Raw genomic sequence first — 18974 nt, 5'->3', positions numbered from 1 at the left:
CACTGTCACTGCAGCTGGCAGAAACTTGTGCACTTGTGCAGGAGCAGGGAGGCCAACTACAAAGCGTCTCTGTTCTCCACGGTGCTCAGGCTCGGCCTCTCCCCTGGCAGAACCTCACGAGTGCCATCTTGAAGTCAAGGCAAGACTGCTGTCATGCCCCGCTTCCAGACACCTGAATTATCAATCCGATGTTTTCTGTCATGTCATCAGCAATTAAAAAGGGAAGCAGGAGACTGAAAAATGAGTGCTGTATGGAACAAAACTCCAGGCTTTAACAGGCGGGGTATGAGCCTTCCTGCGTGCATCATCCTCCTCAGCGTCCCATCCCCCTGCTGTTACAGCAGCACCCAGCACTTTGCTGCAGAGAATTATTTGTCAAGAATTAAAAAGCCAGATTTGCATGTAGGCAGCTCTCATAGGGCTGACGATTGGATTGTCCTGAGTTACAAGTAGAAGTATTAACCACTTAAAGGGGTATTAACCCCACAGCAAGAAAACACAACCATGCTGTTCCTCTACACACATTAAGGTAGGTAGTATACATTGTACGGGACTGGATCCTCTTCTGTCCAATAATCTGACCTTTGTAAAAGAGAAAGGGCCTATTAGGAATTAATGTACTGCACATAGAAATGTCTGGTTGCATTCCTCTTTCACAGACATGTGTTTGGCGCCTGAGGTATTAACTTTCAGACTTTGTTTCTTTTTACAGCATATTCGTCTGCAGTACTGTTGCCTACAAATGGGGTGCAGTAGAAAAACAAACTGTGTTGCCTTTGCACTTTCCCAATGCTCTCAGATGAAAAGGTAGGTCATTCATAGAATCATGAGTGATCTCAATGATTTCTTATATGAGACACCATAACCTAGTGAGAGTTTATTTTCAACTTTGGTAAGAACTATAACCCACATTAAGTTTCTATTTATAAGTAGCAGAATTTTTTAACACTCCAGTAGCAATAGAATCAACAGCATTGTCATGAAGTGTCTCTGTAAAATGAGAAAATAATAAATGCTTAGGCACAAAATTAAAGGCAAATCATTGTTATTTAATAAACAGACAATTGCTTCCAAAACATATTACATCCTTATCTGGTTCAGAGCTACTTTATGCACTATTTTGATTAAGTGGTTTTATTTTATTTTTGTATAAATGAAAACAACTCTTGTTTTGCAGACATAAGAATGAAAAATACATTCTGCAGGATGTTACTCACAAATCTTTCAAACAATAGTTCTGACCAGAGTACCCCAAAAAAAAAAAAAAAGTCTGACCAATGAGTTGCACAATTTATGTTCTAAAAGTTGTCTGTGCTATAAAATAACATTTGCTAAATTTCTTCAAAACCAGTGTATATATCAATTCAGATATGAACATACCATTAAGTTAAATCTAGTATTTTTTTAATGTAGCTGACAATAATTTTTTATTATATACCTTTCCTCATATTGCAATGCTTTTTTGGTAGTTCTACTCTTGTATCCTTACTTTGCAAGAATAACCGTGCAGCTTTTCATTTGACATTAGCAGGTTACAGTACTCAAGGCAGACATCAGAAATTATATAACTAGGTATGTCCCTATTCATTCTTCACTTTTTGTACAAGAATAGCTAAAAAGAAGCACTAGTCCCTCTATAAAATGTGTATTATATTAGTGTGTATAATGAATATTATATCTGTTCAACATTAAGCAAAAGATAATAATAATCATTTCAATAGTAGGATGTAACTGCTTATACATTACTAAACAAAGGAAATTGGAAAGGACCTTTATGTGACTTCACTCCAGAAAAGAGTAATTGGCAAGAGAATACTTGGGACAGAAGTCATTGCACCATCTTTTAACATGATAGCAACTGTGTGTTCATGTACGCAGAGCTACTCAGTGCAGGAGAGTTGAGAATATACGCTCCTGTGCATGAATATATGTGAACAATAATGCTAACACTAGTCACTTAAATGGGAATAAAGAGGAAATGGATGGAAAAAAAAAATTGATTTTTGTTAGCAGCATTTTCCTCATGTATTCACCAACACTAGAGCTTTTAAGATTCCAAGAACAGAATTCCTTATTCTGTACTCATGGGCACAAAAATGTTCATACAGACTATAATAAATGCATACTTTTGCACAGTGAAGCATTTACTATATTTATCTTCCTGAAATTGATGTTACCGGCAATGATTTATATTTGGGAAAACACTTATTTTCCCTTACATGAAGAACAAACTATTTTTATTGTTACCATTTTTTCTCATTATTTAAAGTTACTTCCAGGTATCTCTGGATTTCTAGTTTAAGACCCCCCTGTGGGGAATCCATTCTAGATGGAATTTCATGATGACATATCAAAAAAGAAAATCTTACCTTGACATCTTCATAGCTCAGTCTGGTGCTATAACGTACCTGTTGACATTGACCAACTGGTTGCTATGACCCAAAGAAGAGCAGCACCTGCTATTCTGCTCATTGAAAGGTATACTGATCTCAGTGTTGCACATTTAGTTTAAGGATGTTTTTATTTCATTTTTAATTATGAATTCTACTCAGTTCAAATGGTTGTACATAAAAAGGTGTTGTTATTTTACAAGTTACCATGCAAGGTTACAGAAAAGTCTTTCTGCATTCGTAAAGAAAGCCTCACCCAAAAATTCTATGCACAAATCAATATATTTGGAGACTGAAATTCAGAGCAAATTCAGAGACAAGCTCTCATGCTCTTTTCTTCTTTGTACTCCTGTGAGAAATGAGCCTCTTCTCCTCTAACTTGCCATGAATTTTAGCCCCTATTCTTTTGCATACAAAGAAGGGGGAGCTCCCATGTGGGCTTGTGCAATATGTGAATTTTCTCTGCCGTCACCACCACCTCTCTCACCCCTGATCCCACTGAGTGGAGAACCAGCACACCACCAAAGAGACACAATAACTTTCCACACGCCGGGGAGCTTCCTCCGAGAAATCAGCAACACTGCTTTAATGTACTTCATTACACACATTGAGATGGGCCCCATCCAAAAAGTTTCCTCTGAACACCACCACATGGGACCCCAGTGGGTGAGAGGATCAGCACCCACACAGCTCCAGCCTCTTTTTTGACACCTCTGAGGACACTCGACCAGAAGTCAAGGTGACTTGCTCTGGCTGGAGCAGCTCTATAACTTCACATTAAACCATTACCTCTCCTCTCCTGAAAAAGATGAATCCTCTCCCCATCCCTTTTTTGTTTTTACACACAACAGGTGAACAAAGCCCCAAACCAAGAAAAATCTGACATGCTTTCATTAATATCAATTCAGTACAGTATTTTACCCACTTAGCTCATAGTTACATTACAGATACTTGTCCAGAAACTTGTCTTGCCACACTAGATAAGAATGAGCAGAAATTTCACAACAAACACACAGCTGAATCTTGCATTAGTTGTGGAGATAAATCCCAATGTCAGCATTCTATAACACATTTCTAAACTGAATTATCTCTATTGCAGTTCATTTCCAATCATCAATATTTTAAACTAGGTCTCCTCAAGTAAGGATGTGAAAGCTGACTTACTTCCTCTTTAAATGAAAAGCAGACAGCCCTTACAGTTCGCAGAAGAGATAGCTCACCCATTATTTTATAAAACTACTCCATGGAGAGCAATAAGATTCGGAGGTGCTTACAGGAAAAGAAGAGTCACTAAAAGAAAGATTATCCTAACTAGCTCCATGAACCATCAATATCTTCCTCTGTTTTCCCTAAAAAGGGTTTGTTTTGTTCTCAGGAGGAGAGTAGAAAGCATATGAACAGTGATCACAACTCTTCCAAAAGATTTGAATAACGAAAAAGAAAAGGGCTTTGGTGGCCAATAATGATAGTGGGATGCAGTAGAACAGATGTCACGTCTTGGCTCTATCAAAGACTTTCTAAGTGACCTTGACTTAGGTAAGTCAAAATCTCTCTGTGTCCCAGGTCCCAAGGTAAGCAGGGATAACAGTAATACCATCTTTGTGATCTTGTAGAGACAGCTCCTTACTGCAGCATCTGTCTCCAAGTCAGCCTATGTCAGGCACCTAGGACATTATTGACCTCATATCCGTGTTGAAAATGCCATATGATGTAGGCACCTATGATGATGCAATAGTTGCTCAACAACTTTCTGTACGATATAATAACTTCTAATATGGATACATTTAAACTGTGGACTTAGTCTCAAATAATATAGCATCAGAGTATAAATAGTCTACCCGTGTTCGTGTAGCCACCCACCTCACATGAGGAATTGCTTGTGTAAGGGAGAAATACTAATGTATATGGAGGATAAAAACTAGTTTCTCATCAGATCTTAGGCATCTAAGTTGGATGTAAGCAAATGTTAAATACCTAAGCGCAAACAGAAGGTCTTGAAACACCATCTTTCCTGCCTAATCCTGTGTGCACCTATGTCTTTGTCCTCAGAGTTCTTTGGTGTATGGTCCTGTCCGCATGCAGCTCAAGGTCACTGTCTGAACACATCAGCAACTGCTCTGTGACCCATGTCCTCTGATACTACAGTGCCACTGTGCATGCTTCCTAGCCCTGTGTGGCACATGAACACGCTCAATACATCCACAGGAGGAAGCACCAGAGGAAGTACCACAGCAGCTGCTATTTCACTTAGAGGAGGAAGAGCAAAATCCTGTTACACAATAGCTTAGCAATTACAGATAAGGACAAGCTGCACCCACTTCCCAAAGTGCTGACCCACCTCTGCCATCTCTCAGAGACTGCCTGAAGCAGGAGGCTTGTGGCCATGCTGCTGTAAGGGTGTTCTTGGAGTAGCCACAGCATATATGGCATAAGTGCTTATCCCATCATTTCAGGAGTGCAAGAGATTGTGTGACTCTCTGGTCAAGGGGTCACATACTGGCCTGGAAGGCAGGACACCCAAATTCCTAATCCTGCTTCCAGTACAGTAACACATAAGCAGAAATGTGGAAACTACTATCCATGGTAGAAGAGCAGGTGAAGAAAATCTTGAGTGCTCACGTATGCTCACACACAGGAACATATATAAATGTATCCTAAGATAAATGAATCACTACACATTATTCTTTAGAGGAATAACAAAGGCACCTAACTCTAAGGAAAACTCCTGACTGAAAGATGGCTCCACCTACACGTCAGAGTTAGTTCCAAAGCTGAGTAAAGAAATGGGTCTGAGAACATACTTTATAATACAGAAAAAAACAGGGAAAGAGCAAGGACGCATGGCCAGAGGTCTGCAATAACTTCTGCGTAAGGAAATGATCACATAGTTCATGACCTTTGCAGTCCGGAAAACAGACGACTCAGGAGGGATGTGGCAGAGCGTGTAAAATAGTAAGTGTCATGGAAAAGGTAGTATGGCAGCAACTTTTTACTGTAACTTCGCATTCAAGTTTGAAGGACATCAAATGAAGCTTCAAATGAGAATTAAAATGGAACTGGAAGATGTAGTTCTCGTGAAATGGGTGGGGTTAATTGCAAGGAACATCAAAGATGCCAAAAGTAGATACGGACTTAAGAGGCAATCAGATCACCCTCGCCTATGATCTTCCCTAGGCATCCATTTAAGATTACTGGGAGTTTGGGGGTAGGATTATGCTTTAATTCAGGAAAACATATAAACACAGTCTCCCACAGCATGTTCCATGGGTCAGAGGGACTGCAGGGGTCAGCGTACCAGAAGTGTCAGGGATAAGGCTGACCCTCGGAAATCATTACTTCTTCTAATTGGAGCTAATGCTCAGAGCCAGCTTCACATTGCTTAGGTAGGCAGTGAAATATCTGAAAATCCGACCCTGTTAGTCTGTTAAAACACTAAGGTAAGGGCCTAGACTTTGTATAAAGAGCAGAAAGGTATTCCTGAGGAATACTGAACTGACTACAGTCTTGTAGCTTTACTGCACGGGTTTTACAACCTCTCTCTTCACCTGACTTCTGTCTGGATTGCACAGGATGTGTCCATGTGGCGTCTTGCATCCTGCCCTTAATGCAAACATGTCTTGAGAGGAGAATCACTTAACCAAACAGAAAGAGTCTGATGAAAACTTAATTAAAGTAGGTGGAAGTAAGTCCATTGTACATGCTACTCTGGGAATATACAAATCTTACGGATTTTGAGTTTTTGTGAACCTAAGGGATTTTTAAACTCTCCAAAGGTTTGCAAAATGAATTTGGTCTCTTTTTACTCTGCCATTTAAACTCATAGTTTGTTTTATTTCATGTAAGGATAATTCAATTTTTAAAAACCCACAAAAAATGTTTTTCTAACTACAGACAATCATGTGCAATGTATTAAGGACAGAACAGCCTCCAAGTCCAAGGTTTGGCATAGGCTCAGTTCTAAAGAGACATACTTACAAAAATTAGGATTTTTTTCTTCTCTCTGCTGCTTTCCCAGGGTGTCTCTTTCTTTTTTTCACATAGGCAGCTCTCTGCTTCTTTTCTCACCCTATTTTTCACCAAATATACTTCTGTCTTTCTTACTTTTTTGTAACCACCCTTAGATAGATAAGTAAGATGTACTCCCAGTAATGCTGGAGTCAAAAATTTTAATGAATAATGTTTCAGCAGGTTTAAAATCTGTCAGAATGCCTTAGCCCAATTCTAATAAGAACAGGATGTCCGTGGATTATTTCCAGCACTCTCTCTTGTGAGTTTATCGCTTCTGATTCAGAAGCACTGCATTTTGAATAGTTAGGGCAAATATTCAAAAAGCATTGCCTTAAATTACAATTTGATTTTGTTTAGGGGTCTTCATGCTCCCTTTTTCATTCATTCATCATGAATATGCTAATATGTGAACTGATGACAGAACTGATCAGAGTAAGAAGTAAATTTTAAATAAAGATATAAAAAAATCATTCGTTGGGAAGGACCCAGAGATCAACAAGAATACCTAGAAATTATCAGGAAATGTTTTTGAATGAATTTGAGATAGCTGTAAATAGTTAATGGGGATTTCTTTAGGAAAAAATTAAAGAAAGTCTAATTTACATAGGTAAGTATCAATAAAATGCTCAGTATGAATATTGAGCATTCCCTTTTCAGAGAAAGGGCCGGAATAATGGTTCATTCAGCCACTCCATGGCAACAGTCCAGTCTTCAGGGTCATCACCACTGGCACTAGGAGGAAAATTAAAACTAAACCTAGCTTCTGTTACTGTGGCACGTCATCATGTGTGACATACACCTCAGATCTTCCCTTTCCTCCCACAAAAACATCTTAAAGTCAAGGAGGTTTTGTTGATATTATTCACCACTGGAGCAACACCATAGTATTTATGTAAAGGATGGAGCAAAAGCCGTCAGTTTATAAGAAACATCCTTCCTCAGACACAGATAATTCCAAGTCCAACAGCATCTTCCAAGCAGCCCCTGCTTTTGGCTACTTGAGAGTCATAGTCAACAAAAATGAAAAAGGAATGTTAAAAAGAAATCGGCCTACTGTATCTCATCTGTAAAATTACACTGTCTCTTGCAGAGAAGAGTTACTTTTTAAAACAGACTTTAAAAAATAACCCCCAGAATAAACTAGGCAACCTCCTTAGTCTGGCTCCAGATGAAGAACCATCACAGATACAAGCCAGTTTGAAAAAAATTAAAAGCTAATTCTTGACGGGTAAAAGGTTCAAAGAAAGAAAACTTCAGCATTTATAAAGAAAGACAACTTCTAAAGAATCCTAAATAATATGCTACCAGAGGCATATGTTTTACAAGGCATATCTTTAATGTAAAAAGTAAACAGGAGGTGCATTCTCATGTCAGCAAACGCTGTTCCTGATCCTGCTATGCACAGGGGATGAAGCTTATTGATTCTTTTTTGTGTTGCAAAATATATAGTAATTACAGTGATTCAAATTTCTGCATTTTGAAAGACTATAACTTCTTCTCCCCTAAATTAAAATCCTTTCCATCTGTCCCAGTGCATAGCTCCACGCTTATCTGAACAGCAGCAAGTCAGAAGGATTCCAGAACCTGCCCACTTGGCATTGGTTTAAATATCCAGGTAAAAAAGTAGAAGTGTGCATTAATTCTGGGCATATTTTATTTTGCACGTGTATGCACTTAGAAGCATTTATTGCAGCAGAGCTACTGCCAGAAGCCAAGTGAGTAGATTTTGGACCTGAATATCTTTTCATTGCATTTTTAAAGGAAATATCCAAAAACACATCAATCTATTCTCAGCTTACAGTATCTTAAAGTACAGCGATAAACTCCCTATTACTGACAGCAGCTTTAGCATAAGAATTGCCTGTTATTATGTTGCCTGGAAGTCCTTGGCACACATCAGGATTTGGGCTGTCTAGATGCTGCAAACAGGACTCAGTGAAGAAGGTCAAAAGGAACTGTTATTAAGTTAGCTGTAACCAGAACCACTGCTCAATGGAAAATTTTGGAGAATCTTGGACCCACATGCAGACTAGATGCTCTGGCCACTTGTGATAATTGCTTAGTCTGCATTCTTGAAACCCTTAGTTGCTAACTCTGACTGGTTTTAAACTGGAACCCCTTTTCCTGTCAAAATCCCAAGGCACAGAATCAACAGAAACAATGGAGAAGAGGATGTTATTCCACTTCACAAAATGTTATCTGAACACAGAATAAGGACAGAGGCTACACTGAAATGTAAGCAAACTGCAATTTTACATATTGCAGGCCAGAAGCTGCCTGCATCTGAAAGGCCCGTTCTTTTTCACTAGAAGCAAAGAGGAGGCTGTAAGTGCAAACCAATGGTAAATCTTATGAATGAAACAGAAGGAACTAAAACAAAAACAGTATTGAGTAGTTAGACTCCGACATTTAAATAGTTAATGACCATCTTGCATTGGTGTACTTGCATAATCTTGAAATACTTTATTATTGAGAAATAAAAACAGATTATTTCCTTTACGAAGATGACAGCCAGAATATTTCTTTATGAACTTCAGAGGAGGTTCCTTTCATTTACAAAATGCCAGGACTCAGTCAGTAAACAATACAGCTTTGTTAATTAGTTACCCAACCTCATATGTGAAGTAATAATCCTTGTGATACGTGGCTCTTGCTCCATGAACTCTCTCACAAATAAATGTCTTTTGGTGATAAAGAAGACGTATCTCCCACTCCTTTTGGCTGAATCGTGTTAGTTTTGCAGTACTTCTGTGCTACAATAAATCTACAGAAAAGATTTGAGGTAGTGGCATAGATTTCACAAAATATGTTACAGAAAGCTTACATTGTAAATTCCTCTGTACCCACAGTTATAAAGGACATGTAGCAGCTTGCTGCCTTGCTGTAGAAGAACCCGCAAAACATATGCAAAATAATGAAAGAAAATAAATATTTTAAGGACCTGATCTTGCAAGTTGTCAAGTCGCCACCCAATGATTTCCATGGGAATGTTTGTGCTTAAAGAACGTGCTCAAGAGCTTTAATGATACAAATCCAGAGAACTCAACTTTTTACAGCATTTGTACTTCTCCTCATTTGAAACTCTAAAGATAGTCCTGACAACTTCCTCAGTTGTTTTAACCAGTTGATGTATTATAGATAAAAGAGAGTTAGAACTTGCTTTCCTTTTCACTTAAAACTTTGCCTTTTTTTTTTTTTTTTTTTTTTTTTTTACTGTGTGCCTAAGTACATTGATTAAAGAAAAACCCGCCTCTGCCTAACCTGGGCTCATTGACACATTATTCTATTTCATAATTACATTGAGTATTTTGAGCATGTGATCTGCCATACGCTTTATCTGAATGCATTTCAGCTGCCTGATCTTTTAATCAAAGAGGAAATAGATCTATTTGCGGTAAAAACATGACATGATTACTGAATTTGCCTTACTTTCTAGAATTTACAAGAACTTTTTGTACCCAGGTTTTACAACTGTACCGTGAGTCATCTTCCTAGTATAAATAGAGATGTCATCATTTTTATGACACCATGTTTTCTTTTTCTTGCCCCAATTTCCGTTCTGGCTTTAACCTAACAGTTTAACCTTACTCTTTCACGATTGCTTCCCGTGTTAAACTCGTGCTGCTGAGAACTCTTTGTTGATCTCTTCACCTCTTGCATTTCTGTTTACTACATATTGCATAGTCATTATTAAAACCAGCAATATTTTCTTGGAAACGTTTTTAAGGTCACTGAAGTGTTTTGGATTGCTGCCTGCTAGTAATCTGCCTACAAAGAATATCGTGAATCAGTGCTTAGCCAGTTGAACCGATTGTTGCTCATATTATTATTGTTCTCAAATGACTGGGATTCTGTTGCGGCAGGAGCTTTACAAATATAGGAAGAAACAGTACAAAAGGACCAGCTGTTGTTCAGATGCTACAGGTTTTAAAACCCTTTAACCAAAATGACACATGACTTTCATTAAAGAACAATGTTGTAATGGTTCTAGTACTCTTGGCCAGGGTCAAAATAGCTGGCTTTTAAAAAGAGCAATTTTTCTACAGGAGCTAAAATGCTAAGTAAATGCTTTCTTTCTTATGCTTCTAAATAGAAACTTTCAGAGGTAAATGGCAATGATAATTATATTTAATACATCATACTGCAATGTACTACGGGTCTTAAAGCCAAAGACAAAATTTGGTTGCTCTTGTTTTGTCATGGTGAGAAGCATAATATATGTGCATAGACTATTCATCCTAAAAAAGTTGAACAATGTCATACTTGTGCTCAATCATCTGCACAGTATTCCAAATCATTTATAGAACATTTTAATGTATTTACCCCAGAATAAATTGAGAAATTATTTTCTCTGTGGTTGCTTCACTTCCCACTGGCTTCAGCGGCAAAACCAGTTTAAGAAGCCTGGGCTTCTCCTCTTTCACCACACCAGCTTTCTTCCTCCCCAGCAATACCCACAGAGCAGTTTGTGGGGCTCTGTGAGAAGGTGGGCTGCTGAAAGGCTCTGGGTTATGAGTGACCCTGGAGAGGCTGATATACTGTGGTGTAGGGGTAGGAATGAGAGACGAGCAGGAGAAGAGGCACATGGGAGGAGAGAGGACTCCTTCAACAAACATTATCTTTGTAACACAGACTGACATCCTGAGAAATATCCTCCTGTGGCTCAGGAACAGCAATGGGAAGGTGTGAAGATCTCTGCAACAAGTTCCCAACACCTTCAGTAAAGGGGAGAAGGCACTGAATCTTTAACAGCAGTCGTAACTTGCAAAGGCAAATTAATCACAGGCATTAAAGGGGTTACAAACCCACTCCTCCTTACCCCCAAAGTCTACAAAGTACAGCTAAAAATTCTTCCCTTTATTGGGGTCACTTATTTCTTCAGATATTGTGATATTATTATTTCACTGATGCTGCTGTCACCTTATACCCTTTTGTTAACTCGAAAATGCACTGAATGTGAGACTAAAGAAAGGCTCAGTTAGATTATTTTTTCTGGCTGTGGCAGATCCAGTGCCAATGGTTACCCATACGGACATCCCCAAGCTGCTTACCCAGGCCTCACCACCCGTCCCAAGAGAGATGGCTGCACCTTCCCATCTGCTAGAATCACTGCAGGCATAGCCTCTTCTAACCCAGTTCTGTCAAAATTGATCCATGCTTTAAAAAAAAAATATATATATATTTCACTGCGAAGTATTTAAACTCACTCAAATCATTTTGACAGAATAATGTTAATGAGTAACAAGACATTCAATTCTGCTGGAGGCTGAGGTTAGGGAGGGGGGCAAAAATTTCCACTTGGAAGAAAGTAGCAGGCAGGTGACAGCAGCCGAGTAAGTCAGTCCCTTCACCCTGCTGGCAGCCACCATATGTAGACTCATCTCATACTGGCTATCAAAGTCTGACCCAAGCCTTCAGTTACTCCTGAGTGATGCTTTTCAGACAGTCGACAGCATCTGTTATTCAACAGCAAGCTAGACAGGACAGCTCAAGGGTGCCCTAGCCCAGACTGTATCTGGATTTGGGTGTAAAAGAAGAAAAAGTAATGAACAAACAAAAATAAAACTATTAAAAAGTAAATTTTGAACTTTTCTTTACACACTGTAAAGCACAAACATTGAAAATATTTATTTATGTTTCAACTTTTCAAGTGACAACACTGCTTGAAATTCAAAATACTGACTTTGAATGAGAGTTGCACAACTATCAGGCAAGTTAGTCTCTTAGGATGCACTTTTCCAAACTTTAATAAACCATGGAGACACCACTGCCTTATCTTATTGTCTCTGATTCCTTTTTCAATCAAATATGTTTCAGTTCTGGTCATATGTTATTAATTAGGTAACTACATGCTCTCTTTTGAACGGGTCGTGTATTGAGCAAACCTTGAGCTACATCCAGATCAGTTACTTCCAAATTCGGCTGTGCCAGAGCTGGACTTTTTCGATGGCAAAATCACTTATTAATTATTCTAAGATACAAGTTACTGTGGATGTGATTCTGTTTTTATTTTGCTGATATAACGCAGTATTACTCGGTCAGCAACTATATAAGGAAGTATAAAACAAAACATTTATTTACATCAGGCTGCATTGCTGTTGACTTAGTAACACAGTAGCAGGAATCAGCCTCTCTGAATCATTAATACCTTAAGGGAAAATTACCTGGCTGACACATCATTCTTTAATGTAATTTTTCCATGTCTTACCCCTTTCAAACAAAATGAAGGGCTATGCTTTAAAACCCATGTAATATGTAACAGGTGTGGGATTTGGTAACTTTGCTTGCATTAAATGAGCAGGTACTCCTAAAAGCCCTCACAAAAGAGCAAGTTTGGTCTCAGAAATCCTACCTTAGCACACCTAAAGCACAGGAGTTGTGTATAAGTGTGCATTATTTCCGCATTATATTCTGCAAAGTTTTAAAACGTTTGCTTGTGGATCTCTACTTTTTCATATGCTGAGCTAAATGACAGAAAGTGTAAGTGCCAGTGCAACTCAAACTACTTACGTTTTTTGTAACTGGCCTTGGAGAAGACTGCAATCGTTATCAAGAAGAACAAATTCATTTTCATTAGGAGTTTGGATAAGGAAAGGTTGTAAGAGTGAAAAGTACTTGTAATGTCAGAAGACCATTCTTGTAAAGTATCTGTTTATTAAAAGCTACCAAAAAATTAGCTAAAATATGAACGTTAGTTTAAAACACATGAGATTTTGAAAAGGTTGTGGGAAACCCAAATATTGGGTGGGTCATTTTCATGGATGAGCCTTGAAAAAAAATAAAATAAAATAATAATAATAATAAATTAAATTAAATAACTAAATTGTCATCATTTTATTATTTCCAAAGTGAAAAGTAACAAGATTTTCCATGTCCAGCAGAATATATGCACCACCGTTATCTACATATCTATGTCCCATGCATGTATGTACTCAGACCACCACAACGGCTCTAGCTCCTGAATGTTTGTTCCCTTCCAATAATACTTTTAGTTCCTGCCCATATTCCTAAATTTTTCCTGCTTTTCCTGCTTTTCAACTTAACTCACATTTTTTGAGAAATTAGGCTAAACTCAATTTAATTTTTCGTGGAAGGGTTTAAATTATGAAAATACTAAAAGTTCTAGTATGATTATGTAGGGCTGATTTCTATATCCACAAACACTGAGAGGAAGAGACCATAGCAAATACAATTCCCCTGGTTGTGTGGATGGCAGAGAAACTTCAGGTTATTTCTTTTCCACTTTGGACCTCATGGGGACCCTTGTAGTACTGCTATGGAAGATACTCAGCACTCCTCAGTCCTAGAGGATTTGACACAACCCCATTTCACCTCTGTCAGATCTTGGCATCTCAGTGGAATAATTCTCTGTCCTCGCTGTGCCTGTCCTACAAGCTGTAGCAATAAGGAGTCATTGATCAGGACATTCCATGCCCACTACATTGCACAGTACTTATCCCAGATGTAGCATTCTGCAGTATTTTCGTTAATGATTTGCATAAGGGAATCAATAGCCCTCATATTAGCTTTGCAAAGGATGCAATGCAAGGAAAAGCCGTAAGCCCTACCCTACACAGACAGCAGGTTTTGAGTTCAGAAGGATGAAGTGAAGAAACAAAGAGGATGCATTACAGAAATAAGATTCTTGTGGTCATTAAACAAATGGAGCACATTTCACTAAGGACAAATCCACAGCATGGCACTTGGGAATAAGTGGCTGAACAAATACAAGATGGGGAAGGACTGACCAGGCAGCAGTTCAACACAAGGGATCAGAGGTCACAGGCTGAACATGCGTCAGTAATGCCACTGGGTTGCAAGAAAAGCAAATATCGTCCTGGAAAAGTGTCAATGGGAAGGCTTTGTTCAGATGGAGTACCTCATTTGGTCTGAAGCATCATTTCCAGGAACGCCAGGAATCAAATGCAGAGTGTACAGAAGAAAGCAGGTAGAGCTCCCCAAGTCGGGAAACGTTGGAAGGACCTGGCCCTTCATCTACAAATGAAAAAAACGTAGGGAAACTTGGTAATGGTTTTCAGACATGTGAAAGGCTAATGCAGAGAGAACACTGCTGTGGACTAAACGTGCAGCAAGGGAGAATCAAGCAAGAATCAAAGTGGATCAACAAGTTTTAGCAAAATAACTGTTTCTTGTGTAGACACAGCATTTTATAATAATGTATTCACTTCATTCTTCTATGTCATTTTTTTTCTTGGAATGGTTTTTCCCATAGGAGAATTTAAGCTACAGAGTCAGAACAGATTAATTATTGTAACTATTTTAACACCAAGCAGTGCTAGGAAGGAATCCCAGTTAACCTGGATCTACTCTTTGGGTTCCAAAGCGGAGGTGGGCTCAGTGTTCCCTCTTTTTTGTTTTTGTTTTATGTTTGTTTGTTTTTTAATCTAGATAATTTCGAACTAGGGTGTGAATTAATTTATCTCTTTGCTTGGGAAGACTGATCATATTTCCTGGTGTTGTCTAATTTGGCAGGAGAAAAGTTAATGTTTTGTGTCAAATACTTCTGTCCAGACAGGAGCATCTCACTGTCACTGATTTTAACTCTGATTTCATTCAAAACTGCATGTGAACAGAAATGCTTTTTTTTTTTTTTTTTTTTTTTTTTTAAACTTAGTGGAAGGATTGCACAGATAATTTGGAATAAATTCTCTGATCAGCTACAGGCACTAATATCATACCAGCAAGGAATCTGCCTCAATGGCCTCCTCTGCCTTGCACAGCTTGTATCATATGGTAGTATTTGATGTTGGTCAACACCTGCATCTCATTAATATGATTGTTATCTTACAACTACAGAGTACCATACAATCAGAGTAATTTCATGCTTTACAAGTGTAAAAGAATAAAGTACACAAATACACAGAATCATTTTGCTAAACATCAAGTGTTTGAGATGTCAAACAATGAAGATTACATGTAAAAGATGGACAGACAGAGAAAGAGCAAACAAATCAGAGTTACCAAAGCTGGAATTTCAGATATTCTCCTATAAAACAACCAAGAGTGAATATATGGCTGACTGGTCAAACAAACCTCTGCAACTTAACATATGTAAATAAATTTAAAATTTCACAGTAAGCATTTATGATATCTGAATGTAGAATGTCTTCCTCAATAATATACCTCATAAAGACCAGAAGAAGAAATAATCACGTCCACAACAGAGGAACATCAAAGTTTAGTTACTTCATCTTTCCTTTCCATTGGAAATGAGACATTTATTAAAATAGAAAGCCAAGAATATCACTTATTACTCGGATTTTATTTATTTATTTATTTATAGACCTGGAAAATGGTGAAGTACTATACTGAAGAATGCATAAATCATTAGGAAACCCTATGTCAGCTTATCTTAGGACACCTTTGAGACTATTTTGCCTGTATATTTAGACATAGTATTAAAGATATCTGATTGTGGAAATGAATGAAAATGAGAAATAGAAACAAACATTTTTAAGTTTGACAGCTCTTTACCTACGTCTCTAATTTATCTGGTAAAAGCAGCACTTGTTTACATATCAGAAGAAAAATAAGAGGTACATTAGCCTTCACTCTATTGCAGCTTCACTAGCTTTAAAGCAGGCAACATTTGTATTTGATTATTTCAAGAGAAGAGAAGTTTTAAGAGAAGTTTTAAATGCTCTGAATGGCACTGAGCATGTGAGACTACAGTCTAGGGCTCCAGTCCTAATGTCTGCGTGTCTGGGAGGGAACCACTTCAATGGTCTCTAGGACTTCACGTGCCCCAGTGAATGAAGATAAGTCAGCAACAAAAGTAGAAGAGATCACACCATCCCGTGTTCCTTCTCCTCTTCCTCTCATTTGCACTGCAGAACACACTATGTATCTGAACTCAGTCCAGCTGCAAGAACAATTACGGGTCACCAGATGTTTGTGATCACAAATTTAGTGAAAGATACGACATCCAGAGCTGAGCTGATGAAAGACATGTGAGCCTTCTTTATGCATTTCATGTAAAATAGCTTGGGTTGTTTAAAATTGTCCTGGAGAGCTATTGACTTTGCACTGAAACAAATGAGGAAACTTCACATGATCTGCTCTGCTGGTTTGGCCGTGGGAGCAGTAACACCTCAACGAAGCACAACCTTTCTGCAACAAGTTTCTTATCACGGCACTAATGTGTGTTTGGAACCTGAGACCGTGCTTGGCTCAAAAGGATTACAGCTTCAAAGACAGCGGCTAGGAAGAACTGACTGAAGAAAATCCAAGTGCCTACCCACTCAGATTTACACAACCAATTATATTATCAGTGCAGCATTCCTGCGTGCCTAGCTTTTACATGATTATCCCAAGATAGATAAAAGGCCGAATTAGTCATACAAGTCCTGATAATGTTTAAAAAGAGTCACAGACTGATTACAGAAACTGCACGCGTTTTATGAGCACATAATAACAAGAACATTTGTAACTTCTACTGCTGGAATGTTTTTTTAAAACAACCACGTGGTCTCATATAGGGATGATCATCTACATATGGTAGTGTGTATGACTGGATTTGTGTGTATATAAGCATGTAACCAGATAAGGCAATGTTCTAAAGTACTATAACCCTACGTGCTTTACAAAATACATATATCTGTATAGTCCTACTGTTAACTTATAGAAGTAGAATACTGCTTTTTTAATTTGTTTGTTAATAAGGAAAATAAAACCTAGACAGAAGATGTTAGAACAACAGTACTGCCATTTTTATACTCTGTAATTAATACAGAACCTTTCTGTTCTTCAATACTTTTAGCTTTCAGATTTGTGCTGGTTAGGAAAGATCAGCTATACTTTAAAATGGAAAGGATGTTCCCTGAACACTGGGTTCAGATGCTCACCTAGAGATTAACTAAGCTATGTGTTCAAAAATAGATCATCATAATCTAATATTGCCTTCCTCGTGATTTATAAGCAGCTGGAGCTTCAGACTAGAACTAAAATTAAAAATAAAAAAAAAAAGTGTAGTACTCAGTAAGAAAGTATTTTGTTTACCCATGAAAGCTTGTAGTGACTCTACACAGTGAGACTCCCACACCTTCCTTTTATTAACTACAGGATTGGGGCCAAATTCTTACTGAATGCCTTTAACTACAACCAACACAATATTATGTAAATACAAAATCCTCACAGTAGTAAAAGGAGCCTTTAAATGCTGTCATATTTTGGTTAAAAAATATATTTATTTCTTCTGCATGTACTTAGAGTCATCAAAAAACATATAGGTAGCTAGCATAAAGCTGGACCATCTTTCCATGCATCGTGAAGGCTAATAGCCTACAAAGGCATATTTAGGAAGTGGGGTCCCTCTGAGGGTGGGCTCTTTCCAAGCTGTTCAGCAAAGCTAGGTGGTACCAAGAAATGAGGTAGATATATTTTTCTTTTTAAATACTCGACAGCTTGTAAACATAAAAACTGAAAAATGGTTTTGCGTCCACCTGAAAGAAGGATGAAACTAGATGCCAGGATCAAAAAAGGAGAAGCGTTGTCAGCCCTGCCAGAACTGGTTGCAGCACGCTGCTGCCCAGACACGGTTGTTCCATAGGTCTGAGCCCCACGTGTGCCACAAGGGAGGACGTGCCAGGAGCCTAGGGTAACCCCAACAGAGGCAGGCAGACACCACCAACAGGGCAGTCCCACAGCACCTGGGCAGGGTCGGGCTGGTTGGAGGGACACAGTCCTTCAGCAGCCCCAGAAACGGGTATTGCACTAGGTTCATGGTCCACCCAGGGGCTGCAGCCAGGTGTTCTTGCTGGAGAGAGCCAGGGACAAGGCTTCCCATAATACAAGTTCAAGGTCAGGCCGGGAGGTGGGCTAGAGACAAAGTTGCCTGTAACATGGGTCCAAAGTCCAGCCAGGAAGGCAGCCAGCAAACCCAGATTGCAAGAGAGCTGGACACGGGCATGCCTATAACACAGTGCCAACAGGAACGGGATGCCCAGATCTGAGCTTACACGGGCAGGGTGCGTGTCACAGGTGAGGCTGCTCGGGTCAGCTAAGGCCTGGTTGTGCCCTAGGAGGCCTGAGGGAGCCTCACACAAGGCCCTGCCATTGCCCATGGCACAGGGTACACATAGAAGGGGGTCTCCCATCTTGGCAGCCCCGCTCCAGCCCCACCACAGCTGCAGCCCTAGGCTCTCTCCTTCCCTCAATCCTAAGCAGAAGGCATCACACACTACAGGTTTCAGCATCCACTGAAATGCAGGGGTTTCTCACAGGGCCTGATTCTCAAGCGAAGTGCTGACATCCTGACTCCGACACTAGCTCCTGTCAGGTTAGCACCCCACTCCTACTCCGCATGTCCTCCCAGTCGCTGTAGGAGATTTTGTTACAACGGGAAGGGATCGCTAGGACAAAGGGATATGCAGAGGCACAGCCATTTCTTGGTTGTCGTGGGCTTTCAGGGAAATCAGAAATAAATGTAAAAAGAGTTGCCAAAGTAGCTCTGTGCTAGTCATAGGTACCCTGACACTCAACAGTCCTTCAGTCTTGGAGGGCATATGATCATTTTGTGCCACTGACCTGCAACAACACAATAGGCAAGAGCTCAGC

The 18974-nt window shown here is 39.1% G+C and overlaps 1 long non-coding RNA gene across 1 annotated transcript; it reads left to right on the top strand.

The window, feature by feature from the left end:
* Positions 1–435: 435 nt before the first annotated feature.
* On the top strand, positions 436–9576 carry LOC310902092. Its single transcript, XR_014586478.1, has 3 exons — positions 436–529; positions 713–807; positions 3766–9576. It is a non-coding gene; the product is annotated as an uncharacterized lncRNA (long non-coding RNA).
* Positions 9577–18974: the final 9398 nt, after the last annotated feature.

This window comes from Anser anser (assembly GCF_964211835.1).
Source record: "Anser anser genome assembly, chromosome: 1".
NCBI classification, from domain to species: domain Eukaryota; kingdom Metazoa; phylum Chordata; class Aves; order Anseriformes; family Anatidae; genus Anser; species Anser anser.
The sequence above is the reverse complement of the archived record's forward strand: the minus strand, read 5'-3'. Positions and strand labels throughout refer to the sequence as shown.